We start from the raw sequence: 10538 nt of genomic DNA, 5'->3' as shown, positions 1-10538 counted from the left end.
TACCGGGCAAGAGTAGGCATCCCTGCAATGCCTGCTGAATGCGGAGATTCCACCCTGGCTCTGAAGATTTAACTCTGTTCCTTGGCCGCATATACTCATTCTCATTGCACAGAATTTCCTCATTCTTTCCCTCGCTGAAGACCTGGGATGGGCTTGGCATTGGCACTGGCAGAGTGTCAGGCCACTGGTTAGTGCTCAGGTGAGAGGAAAGTGCATCTTGATGCCTATGTTGCCTGGCAGTAGCGTGGAGTCAGGTAAAGAGCTTTGGGCTGAGGGACCAGAGTTCGAATCCTGCCTTCACTGATTGACAACCACTCTATGTGACCTTGGGACAATGATGACCTTGCCCATCCTCAGTTTCCCCATCTGTATAATGGAACTCCTAGTCATGTCTGGACAGGAGGGTGCAAGAATCAAATGAGATGACGTATGGGTGAGAACGTAGCGTGACGTCAAGCATGGACTTGAGATTCCCCGAGACCTGTGTTCAAACCTGAGCTCCAGCTCCTACTGGCTATGCAGTCTCAGAGAAGCACCTCAGCATCTCGTCATCTTGGTTTCCCAACCTACCTTACTGGGTTAGGCAGAGGTTTAAGTGAGATAATGCACGTAAACATCTTAGCACAGAACCTGGGATGTACCCAAATAAATGCATATTATTTTTGTCTTGTTCCTAATCAGCCACCCCCAGGAGAGTGGATGCCATCGGGGAGCCTTAGGAATCCTCAACAACGTGAATGTGTTCCTAGGCCATCTGGTTAACTTCAGAAGATTTTCAGGTTAGTAATCAGGATGAGGCTGTGTGTCTATGTGTGTGTTTCTCTTAAACTTAGTGAAACTGAAAAAAGGGAAAAAGAAAGGCTTTTGTTCAGGGGAGAACGTGTTTCAAAGAAAAAGCCATCAGCCAAGAATATGCAGATCCTTTTGTTGGGTTGTGAAGAGATGATTATTTTGTGGGCTCTGGGGTACTTAAACTCTGTCCAGAAATTCCTTTGGTAAATAATAATAATAGAAAATATCCTTTGGAAATAATAGAGGGGATTTAGCAAATGCCTTTCTTTTAGGCATCCCAAAGGCTTAAACGTCGTTTTAGGGCTTTAGTGATTTTCTTAAAAGGGTTTGACTTTCTTTCCTGCGTCGGCCAGAAGCATGTTCCCAGGAATTGCAGAACCTCAGAGCAGGAAGGGATCCTGGGGATGATTTTATTCAGCCTGTCTGCCATACCAGTTTGGGGAAATGGAGACACAAGAACGAGATGAAGCAAGGGGCTGTGAATGCCAGGATTTGAAGGCAGGTCTTCTGATACCAGTTCAGCTCTCTTTTGACCCTACAGGCTGCCTGCCTTGTGGGTTCTCACATACATTTCCCAAAAAATCTTGTGAAGCTGACACTAGGGTGCTATTTGCCATGTGTTTGCACACTTCATCTTTGAGCTTTTTGCCTGTGCAAGTTTGACAGAGAGGGGCAGGTGAACCCGGAGGGCGTAGGCTGCTCCCTGGGGCTCCGGCCAGGTGGGGGATCAGCTCTGGCTCCGCCGTCAGACTGGCTGCTGGTTTGTGAGCAGCTCGCCAAGCGCTCTGGACTTTGTGGCCTTAAAAAGGCAATAACTAAGACTCATTTTGGTGGGGATTTTAGTTAGAAATAAAAGTCTATGTGCCATGGTCATCCTTCATTCTTAGAGCACAGGCTGTCATGACCTGCACATGTACCAGATTTATTGCTCTAATTTGGGGGAAATATCAATTTACATCATCTTGCTTTTGGACTTAGTCTCCATTGAATCTTCATTCATTCATTCAATTAAAAAACATCTTCTGAGCACTAACTATATGCTAGGCAAAGCAATACTATACAGAGTAGCCAAGAAAAAGACAGTGACAAACCATCAACCACCACCACAAAAATGTGTATCTGTCAGTGTGGGGTAGGTTATGCCACAGTAACAAACAAACCCCACATTTGGTAGCTTGAAAACAACCAAAGCTTAATTTTTGCTCTTGCTCCATGGCTAACCCTGGTCAGCAGAAGGGTTCTGTTTGTCATTACTGGAGACCCAGGTTGATGGAGATTTGCTTCAGCTAGGGCCTCCGTGGCCACAGAGGCAGCCGAAGGGAAGGTGGTCAATTGCACAGTGGCTCTTCAAGCTTCCACCCAGAAGTGATGCACTTCACTTCCACTCCTGTTTCAATGGCCGAAGCAAGTTATGTGGTCCCTCCTAAACACCAAAGGAGGTGGGGATGTGCAATCCTACTATGTGTCTGGAAGGAGAGCTGGTATATCTGTGAGCCTCAGTTTCCCCACCTGCAAAAACAGGAGGCAGGACAAGTTGGCCCTTCCTTGCTGGCTGTGGCATCTGAGGAACAGGTACCCCACATTCTGAAGCAGCCCCGGGTCCTTCCTCCTTTGTCACAGGAGCAGAGATCACTCACGATCACCTTCAGGGAGCTGGTGGAGAAGTGGGTGCATCTAGTGCTTAAAACTAATTTAGGGTTCTGATTTCCAGAGAGATGCCTTTATTTTGGGCCTCCTTTCCCTTCTGCTCTTAAATTCTGGCAGAAGTATTTTCAAGGTTATGGTTATTACATCAATTATTTTTCTAATTTCTTTTTTGAGTGAAATCCCTTTTTGCAGAGCAGAGAAGGAGTGGTGTGAAAGGGGTTTAACAAGTGAAGGAATGCCATAATTTTGGCAGGAGAATCGTGACACTTTCAAAATGAGTAATTATGGATGGGTTGTGCTTGAAACCAAGTTTAACAGCAAATTCCCCTGCTGTTTCCAATTGCCTTTGCTGCTTAGTTTTAATTCTTACTCTGACTTTTTCCACTGCTGCTGGAAATCTTTCCACCGCGGATGTTGGCCACTCCAGGGGCGGCCACGTTTCTGATGTCGGCGAACACATGGGGTCATTTTGAAATATGAACTTGGAGATCTGTCTCTGCAAATCTTAGGCCATGAGCTCAGTGGTGTCAGGGACCTCCTTGAATGTTTTGTGAGCAAACTTAATTCCAAAGGACGGAAACTTAACCCAGTCAATTCAGGGCCACCCCTCTCCCTGGAGCTGAGGCCACGTTCTAAGGAGGTTGAAGATGTCAGAGGGTTTTGTTCACCCATGTTTACTGCTTGTCCTCCTCATTCCTACGGGGCTCCCAGGCATGTCCCTCGCCTTCTCAGGGTGGTCCTTTCCCAGCCACCGTCAGGCCTTCTGGGAGGCTGAGAAGCCTTTTCCAGGTCACGGACACTGTTTGTGGCCATCTCAGGCTGTAACACAGATGTGGCCATGCCATGGTTCCTGGGCAGCCCTGCTGGGTGATGGGGGATGCTGTTGGCTGGTCATCTCCCTGGGTTCTCCACTCTGCTCTCAGATCACCCAAACGCATTCCCCATGAACCACCCAGGACTCAGCCTTCTTCTCAACCCAAATTGCCAACACCCAACCCTCTTAGTCTTTGTTTGGCTCAGAGCTTTTTCTTCCATGACTGATCTTCATTCTCTGATGATGGTGAAGGCCGAGCAGCCAGGGGCTGGGTTGTATCACCCCAGGCCTGGAAGCAGGAGCTGGAGACCTTGGGTGGAATTCCTCCCACATGGTGGGGCCGGCTCCCAGTGGGCTTTGTGGGACCACCAATCCCCTCCTGAGGCTCCTCCCACAGCCTCTGTCTGATGGTCCTGCTCTTCAAGGCTGAACTCAGACCTTGTCCCCTTGCTGTGACTTCCCGCCATGATGCTTTGGCATCTTCAGACTCTGTGCACTTACCCTGTTTAGGTCTATGTGCTTAGCCAGTTGGAGGCCTATCTTCTTGTATCAGAGACACAGAACCACTAGAAGGTATATATGTATAAAGGGATTGTTGCAGGGATATGACCTTGTGCAATTGTGAGAGCTAGTTAAAAATTTTCATAAATCTGTGGTCTCCGCATGTTGCGGTGGACCTTGAAGTCTGCAGGGCAGGTAGTTGGGAAGGGAAGAGGGATGCCAAATGGGAAATGGGGAGATCAGGATGTGGCTGGAAATCACAAGAGGGAACCTATGAGGACGGCCTGGGACATGGGTCCAGCCTTGACGATGCCCATCCGGGTGGCTTGTGTGATGAAGCCCATGCCCTTCATCACAGAGCTAAACACGCACCTGGCCCAGGTGTTGGAAGAGCCAAAAGAGGATCCAGGAGCCAGTTGCAGGCCCGGCTGCTGCCCCATCCAAGGTGAGCTGCCAGGTAGACAGCATGTGTGAGCTCCAGAAGTGCTGCCCCAAACTTCTGAGCATGAGAATGCAAAAGTGGCTGCCGCTTCCACCACCCTCCATATCTCACCTGAAGACGTCTCTTGTGACCTACTAACTGGAAACATCCAGGGAGAGGAATCCTGGGAAATGTAGTTCAGCCTGGCCATGTTGACTCATTACAAAGTCATCACTCCCCTGCATTAACCATGCACCGCTCAGGCCGAGAGACTGGGGCTCTGGCTCAGCACCTTTTGGACTCCGACTCTGTGTCAGGCCCTGTGCCAGGTGCTGGCAACACGGAGATGGCTTGGACCCAGGTCCCCCTGCCCTAAGGACCTGCCGGGTTTGTGGAGGGACAGGCTTAGACCAGGCAGCACCAGGCAGAGGTTACCCCAGAGATGGTGGGGGGCACGGAGTCAGCGTGGGGTGGGCAGATTGGCCGGAGGGGCTCACTGGAGGATGAAGCAGGAGTCAGCCTGGCAAGGAAGCAGGTAAGTGGTTCCAAGAGGCAGTGTGTGCGAAGGCCCGAGGGATGAGAGAGTGGACACACTGCGGGAATGGGGGGTCACTCTCTGACTGGAGCCTGGAGGTCAGGGGACATTGGGACTGACACACGAGTCAGGAGAAGTCAGCGTGGGCCAGCACTGGGAGGGTCCTGGGCTCTCAGCTAAGGAGCTTGACTGGGGAGGTGTGGGGGTGCCACATGGTCAGATCTGGGCTCCAGAAAGCTACGTCAGCCGAGCCTGACTCGGGGGGAGAGGAGGGTCAGCAGGCTGGCAGCCCCAGGGAGCTGGGGTGGGGACTTGGCGAGAGGTAACGGAGGCTCCAGCAGACACAGTGAAGCATTTTGGACTTCACAATGCTATTTTCCTTCACTGTCTCCAAAGGAAATGAGAACCCACCTCAGGCGACAGACACCCCAGACTTGCAAGAAGAAGACGAGTTCTGGTCAAAGAGCGGACTTTATTTTTCACCCTCCGTGCTTCCAAGCCTGGTGCCTGTTCTCCCATCAGCAAGGTGACCTGGGGAGGGGGTGAGGGCCTGGGCAGGTTTCTTGGCCCACCTGCTAGTGGGGTGGGGGTCCCCAGGCACCCTCTGGCTGCTCCGGGGAGGATGGACCAAGCTCGGTGGAGGCCGAGAGGTGGCCTCTGAGTTTTAGCAGAATCCCACAGTTTTCACACCCCAGCCGCCTAGATCCATAAGTCCCTTTATCTCTGACCCAACACAGCCACGTTCCAGAGGCTTCTGCCACTGGGGGCAGAAACGAGGGCCTTCTCCCCCAGCATTTGCCTTTTATGTAATGTGTTGCAGTGGAATAGAATTCTCCTTAGATTTCAAACAGAAATTTTCATCTAAAGTGCTGTGGGAAGGGTATTATTACAGGGCTTCTAATTTCCACTGCCGCTAAGTATGTATTAATAACAAGGAGAGGTATAGAAACGGCGGCTCCAGCCAATGGTGCTTGACATTTAGTAGATGAATTAAAGTTTACAGTGAAATTGGTTTTTAACTAGTAATATTAGAGGCCTTTGTTTTCGGCTTTTATTTTCCAGTGCCTCCGTTGTTGCCGCGTTCCCTTCTTTCTTTTCTCTCCCTTTCCTCTTTCTTGGTGTCTGAGGCTTTGTGTGGTGCGTTTGTTGCTTTCTCGCCTCCTGCTTTTCTCGGCACGAGCCCAGCTCACATGCTCTCTGGAGGTGGCCTCCAGGATCTGGGGGGACGGGGGCCCGGGAAGTGGGGGACGGGCTGCCTTGAGGTCCCAGCTGCCTCCGCCTGCGGGGGGCTGCGGGGCAGCACCGGTGCTGGGACCGGGTGCTCCTGAGGCAAGACCCGGGCTCTGCCCCTGGCTGCTCATGGCTGGCGGGGGCTTTTTTCACCTCTGTGACCCCAGATTTCCACTCTCTCTGAAGACCCTGGCTGAATTGCTCATCCCATGGAATCGTGAGCCAATTGAGTGAAATGATACGAAAAGCAACTTTCAGCATCTCGGGCACTCGGCAGGTGCAGCTTCACCAGTAGTTTCTTCCCAGCCGCATCTGTCCTCCTCTGGATCTGGGCTCGGGAGCTGGTCCAGGAGCTGGGAGCTGGGCAGGGAGGGTGTTGGGGATCCAGTCATGTCCCCTGCAAAAGGCTTAAGTCTTAATTGGTGATCCTGTGGGTGTGAACCCACTTGAAGCCATTACGTTTAGTTAAGGTGTGGACTCGTTTGTGAGCAGAATGCTTGAAGATCCCTGTAGATGAGGCCAAACTGAACCAGGGTGGCCTCCATCCACGTGACGGGAGACCTCACAGGGCAGAGGAAATTCTGATGCAGGAGTGGGAGAAAGCCACGGGAGGAGGCCCAGGAGCCTGATGGCCGAAATGCAAGCCAAGCACCCCGGGACCGCTTCAAGCCAGTGCCGGTGTCCTCCAGGCTCCCGGAGGAAGCATGGCCTGTTGTTCTTGATTTTGGACTCTAGCCTCCCACACCGTGAGACAATAAATGCCAGTTGTTCAAGCCAACGTGGGTGCAGGGTTTTTTCATAGCAGCCCTGGCCGGCTAAGGCTGGGAGATGTGCATCTGGGCCCAGCCGAGATAACTCACTCGCCACGACGCCCTGGGAAAGGTGTCCTCTGGCTTTGGTCCTCAGTGACCCATCTGTAAAATGCACTTGGTTGACACGCATTCTGCAAGTTTCTTTTGGGTTTCCATTGAGAGTCCAGAGTGGGCAGTGATGGACGGCAGAGGTGGCGGGCAAGGAGGCTGCAGGGCAGGCTGAGGGAGCTATTTCGGATCCTCCTGGTTGGTCACACCCACCACCCACCCTACGCTCCACAAAGGCGGGTGGGGGCAGGTGGTGCCAGACCCGTGGTGTCTGGGGCTAGAGGTCAACTCACACTAGGCCTTGAGGAGGGGCAAAGGCCCCCAGGTAATCAAACTGAAAGCAGATGTGAGTCGAGGAGGCCGAGAAGGAAGGTGGGGAGGCAAGCAAACGCTGAGAGCCCAGTTGGAGGCAAACAGTTTGAGCCTGGGGCAGGATGGGGGCTGTGGAAGCCCAGAGTGGGGGGAAGTCTGGACACCCCCCAAGGGTCTCCCCGTTTCCCTGGGCACAGCAGTGTCTGTGTTTCCTGTCCTCCTCCTGCTTCCTTGTATCTGAGCAGGGCCACATTCTGGGGGATGAGCAGAAGGACCACCGCCTCTGGGCTGGGCTGTCAGGAGCAGATGCGTCTTCTCCTTGTGCTCTGACTCTTCGTTTGTCTGGGTCCCAGGTAGCTGCTCCAACCAGGCCAGTAACCCAGCAGCCTTGCTCCCCTGCTGTGGGCTGGGATGTGTGTCAGAATTACACCTTTGCTGTGCCAAGCCACTGAGGCTGGAATTTGTTTGTTATGGCAGATAGCATGCCCTAAGGCAGGGCAAGGGGACGGGGACACCCAAGACCAGTGGGTGAAAGCTGGTGTGAATTAATTCTGAGGACCCATTTCTATATCAAGAGGGTTTTCTTTTGGCTGCGAGTGACAGAGGCCCCATGCAAAATAGGGGATCCAGGAATGGCTGGATCCAGGTGCTCAGATATTGTGACCAGTGAAGCGCACACAAACACAAACACTCACACTCCGTCTCTATCCCTCTCCTCTTTCCCTCTCCATCACTCCTTCTGCTTTTCTCTATGTTGGCTTCATGCCTTTTTGGATGGCAAAATTGGCCAATAGCAGCTCCAAGCTTAGGAGCTCATTGTCCCCTAGGAAAGAGGGACTGGTTTTCTTGAGCATTCCAGCAAAAGGCCTGGGCTCCACTCAGAGTGGCCCACTGGGCTGTGTGTCCATCTCTGCCCCAGCCCTGTGCTGAGGGGCGGGGGCTGGGAGCCGGGGGGTGGGATGGCCTGTGGTCTGATTGGCCAGGCCTGGGTCATGTGCCCACCTTTGGGGCTGGGGTGGGGTCGACTCAGCCTTGACGAACCACCCAGCTGGGAGTAGTGAAGGGGTGGCCCCTCAGGAAGTTTGCTGTCACTGAAATAAGGGGAAAGAGGCTGGTTGGACAAAAGCACAACCCCACCCCCCCACCCCAGGCCGACTTCTAGGTCCTCCCCATGTGCCTGTATTTCATGGGCACATTTGGATCCTGGAGCTGCTGTGGCAAAGTGCCACACACCTGGTGGCCTAAAACAGATTTATTCTCTCCCTGTCTGCAGGCCAGGAGCCTGAAATTGGGGTGTCTGCAGGCCACGCTCCCTCTGAAGGCTCTGGGGGAGCCTCTTCCTCACCAGCTCCAGCTTCTGGGCAGACGCTGTCCTTGACTTATGCTTCATCACCCCGCTGTCTGCCTCCGTCTCCATGTGGCCCATCTTCTCTGTCCCTGGTGTGCGTGTGTACATGAAGGGGGAGTGCAAGTGTGCATGCATGTGGTTTTGAGGAGGGGAGGGGTCCACCTTCACAACCCGATTTTGCATACAGAACTGGTACGTTCCCAGCTGCCTCCCACAGGCTCCTGTCTCGGGGTGGGGGTGGGGGTGCCCTCCTTTACTGACTGTGTTTCTGTCCTGCAGAGACGGCACCCACCAAGGTGTGAGGGCTGCACCCTGACCCCTGCTCCTGAGAGCGTGCTCGTGGGATGCGTGGCCTTGCTGACGTGACCGTGGGGGGAGCACGACCCACCTCACAGGGCCCGGTGCGGGCAGGGGGGTCTGAGATGACACCACCCTGTCCCACACCTGCAAGTGAACCTGCTTGTGATGTGTTAGGGGCTCTTGGCTCTTCAGCCACCAGACTGTCCTGCCACTGGGCTGCTTGGGTGACCTCTCGGGAGGCTGGGGGGACAGTTTCTAAAGCCTCCTGGTCCCATTTTTATGGGTTTATAAATCAGGGGAAAAAAAAGATAAAGGAAAAAAAAAAAAGTAGCAGCCCTACCTCAGGGGGCTGCCATGGCAGCCCTGACAGGAAGAAGAATTTGTTTTGACCAGCAAGCCAAGCAAGAGGAATCCAGGTGTGGGCTGGGGGCTGAAGGAGGGGCTGGAGAGAACAAGGCTCCTCGGCCCGGACTCTCGGCCGCAGCGCTGCACGGGCAGACGGCTTTATTTTGATGGCAAATTGTCACTTTGGCGGAATTCAGGAGCGCTACTTATGTCATTAGGCGGCAATCTGTAATTAACTCACTCAAGGATGTGTGAAGGGCAGGATTCTTCCAGGGAGGGCTGAGAGCGAGCCCACCTGCACCTTCCCAGGAAGGGAGCGAGGGGGGCCCAGGCCTCCGGGTCAGCCACCAGCTGACGGCTAATCAGTGGCAATTGTGCTGTTCGGATGCCTCCTCCTCCAGGAAGCCCTCCAGAGCCGGCAGCTGGAAGGGAGGCTGTCTCAGAGGTGGAGGCCAGCCTGAACAAAGACGCAGGACTGGGCTTCTCCCAGGGGGTCCGGGAACCCAGAGGAGCCCAGCCAGGTCTGCAAAGTCATTTTTATCGCTGGCCGTGGGGGAGCCTCGAATGCCAGCTCAGCAGGGCCCCAAAAGACTGGACCAAACTCCGGGAGGGGTTAAGGAACTTTTAAAATGTCAACAGGGAAGGGAAAACATTGTGGAGCTTTCTGACCACGGGGCTGCCTGCAGCCTGGTTTCCCAAGTGAAGGGCGGGATTGGCGTCTGACTGTCCCCTCTGGAATGTCTGGGCTGCGGCCGGGGCTTGCTCTAAATGAGAAACAGGCTGGAAGGGCTTAGTGGGCCTGGCAGGCCGCGGCCAGCTCCTCGTGCGGTCTGGGCAGGGCCGCTTGGCACCGGCCACCGCGGAGGACACACCGGCTGTGCCTGGAGGCCGTCCCGCCAGGATGGGAGGCTGGGAGGGCCCGCCAGCCCGTTCAGGCCAGAGCCTGCACCGGAGGGCCGTGCTCCCGGGGCCTCGGCCGAGGTCCCGCCCTGCAGGCAGGCGGAACCGGTTTTGCTCTCCCCTTGGCCCCTTGGCCTGCAACCCTGGGAACAGGACTCACGGAGACTTAGTTTGCTCATACTGGAATTGGAGCCATGCCAACCTGGTTGGCTTCCCGGGGTGGTGGGGGTATCATGTTTTGTTGCACAGAGTTGGGGAGTGTTGGTGACAGTTCATAGACTTTTAAGGGTCAGAAGGAGCCAAGGGACTGGCCTAGTATTGTGGTTCTATAGCTGGGGAACTGAGTTTCAGAGACGTTCAGTAACTTACCCAGCGTCACACAGCAAGGTATGGGCAAGTAGAATCTTCTATATGCAAACAGTTCCCCTGAATCATCACTTGTCTGTTGGAGCGCTGCCCAGGGTAGGGTTTTCTAGCATCTTCCCAGCCTCATCTCCTTCCTTTCCATCCTCTCCCCAGCCCTGCCATGGAGC

The 10538-nt window shown here is 54.0% G+C and overlaps 1 long non-coding RNA gene across 1 annotated transcript; it reads left to right on the top strand.

Annotated features, from left to right (window-relative positions):
- Positions 1-4658: 4658 nt before the first annotated feature.
- LOC119533151 lies at positions 4659-6591 on the top strand. Its single transcript, XR_005216598.1, has 3 exons — positions 4659-4710; positions 5107-5236; positions 6108-6591. It is a non-coding gene; the product is annotated as an uncharacterized LOC119533151 (long non-coding RNA).
- Positions 6592-10538: the final 3947 nt, after the last annotated feature.

The sequence above is a fragment of the Choloepus didactylus genome, chromosome 4, assembly GCF_015220235.1.
Source record: "Choloepus didactylus isolate mChoDid1 chromosome 4, mChoDid1.pri, whole genome shotgun sequence".
Taxonomy (NCBI): Eukaryota; Metazoa; Chordata; class Mammalia; order Pilosa; family Megalonychidae; genus Choloepus; species Choloepus didactylus.
The sequence above is the reverse complement of the archived record's forward strand: the minus strand, read 5'-3'. Positions and strand labels throughout refer to the sequence as shown.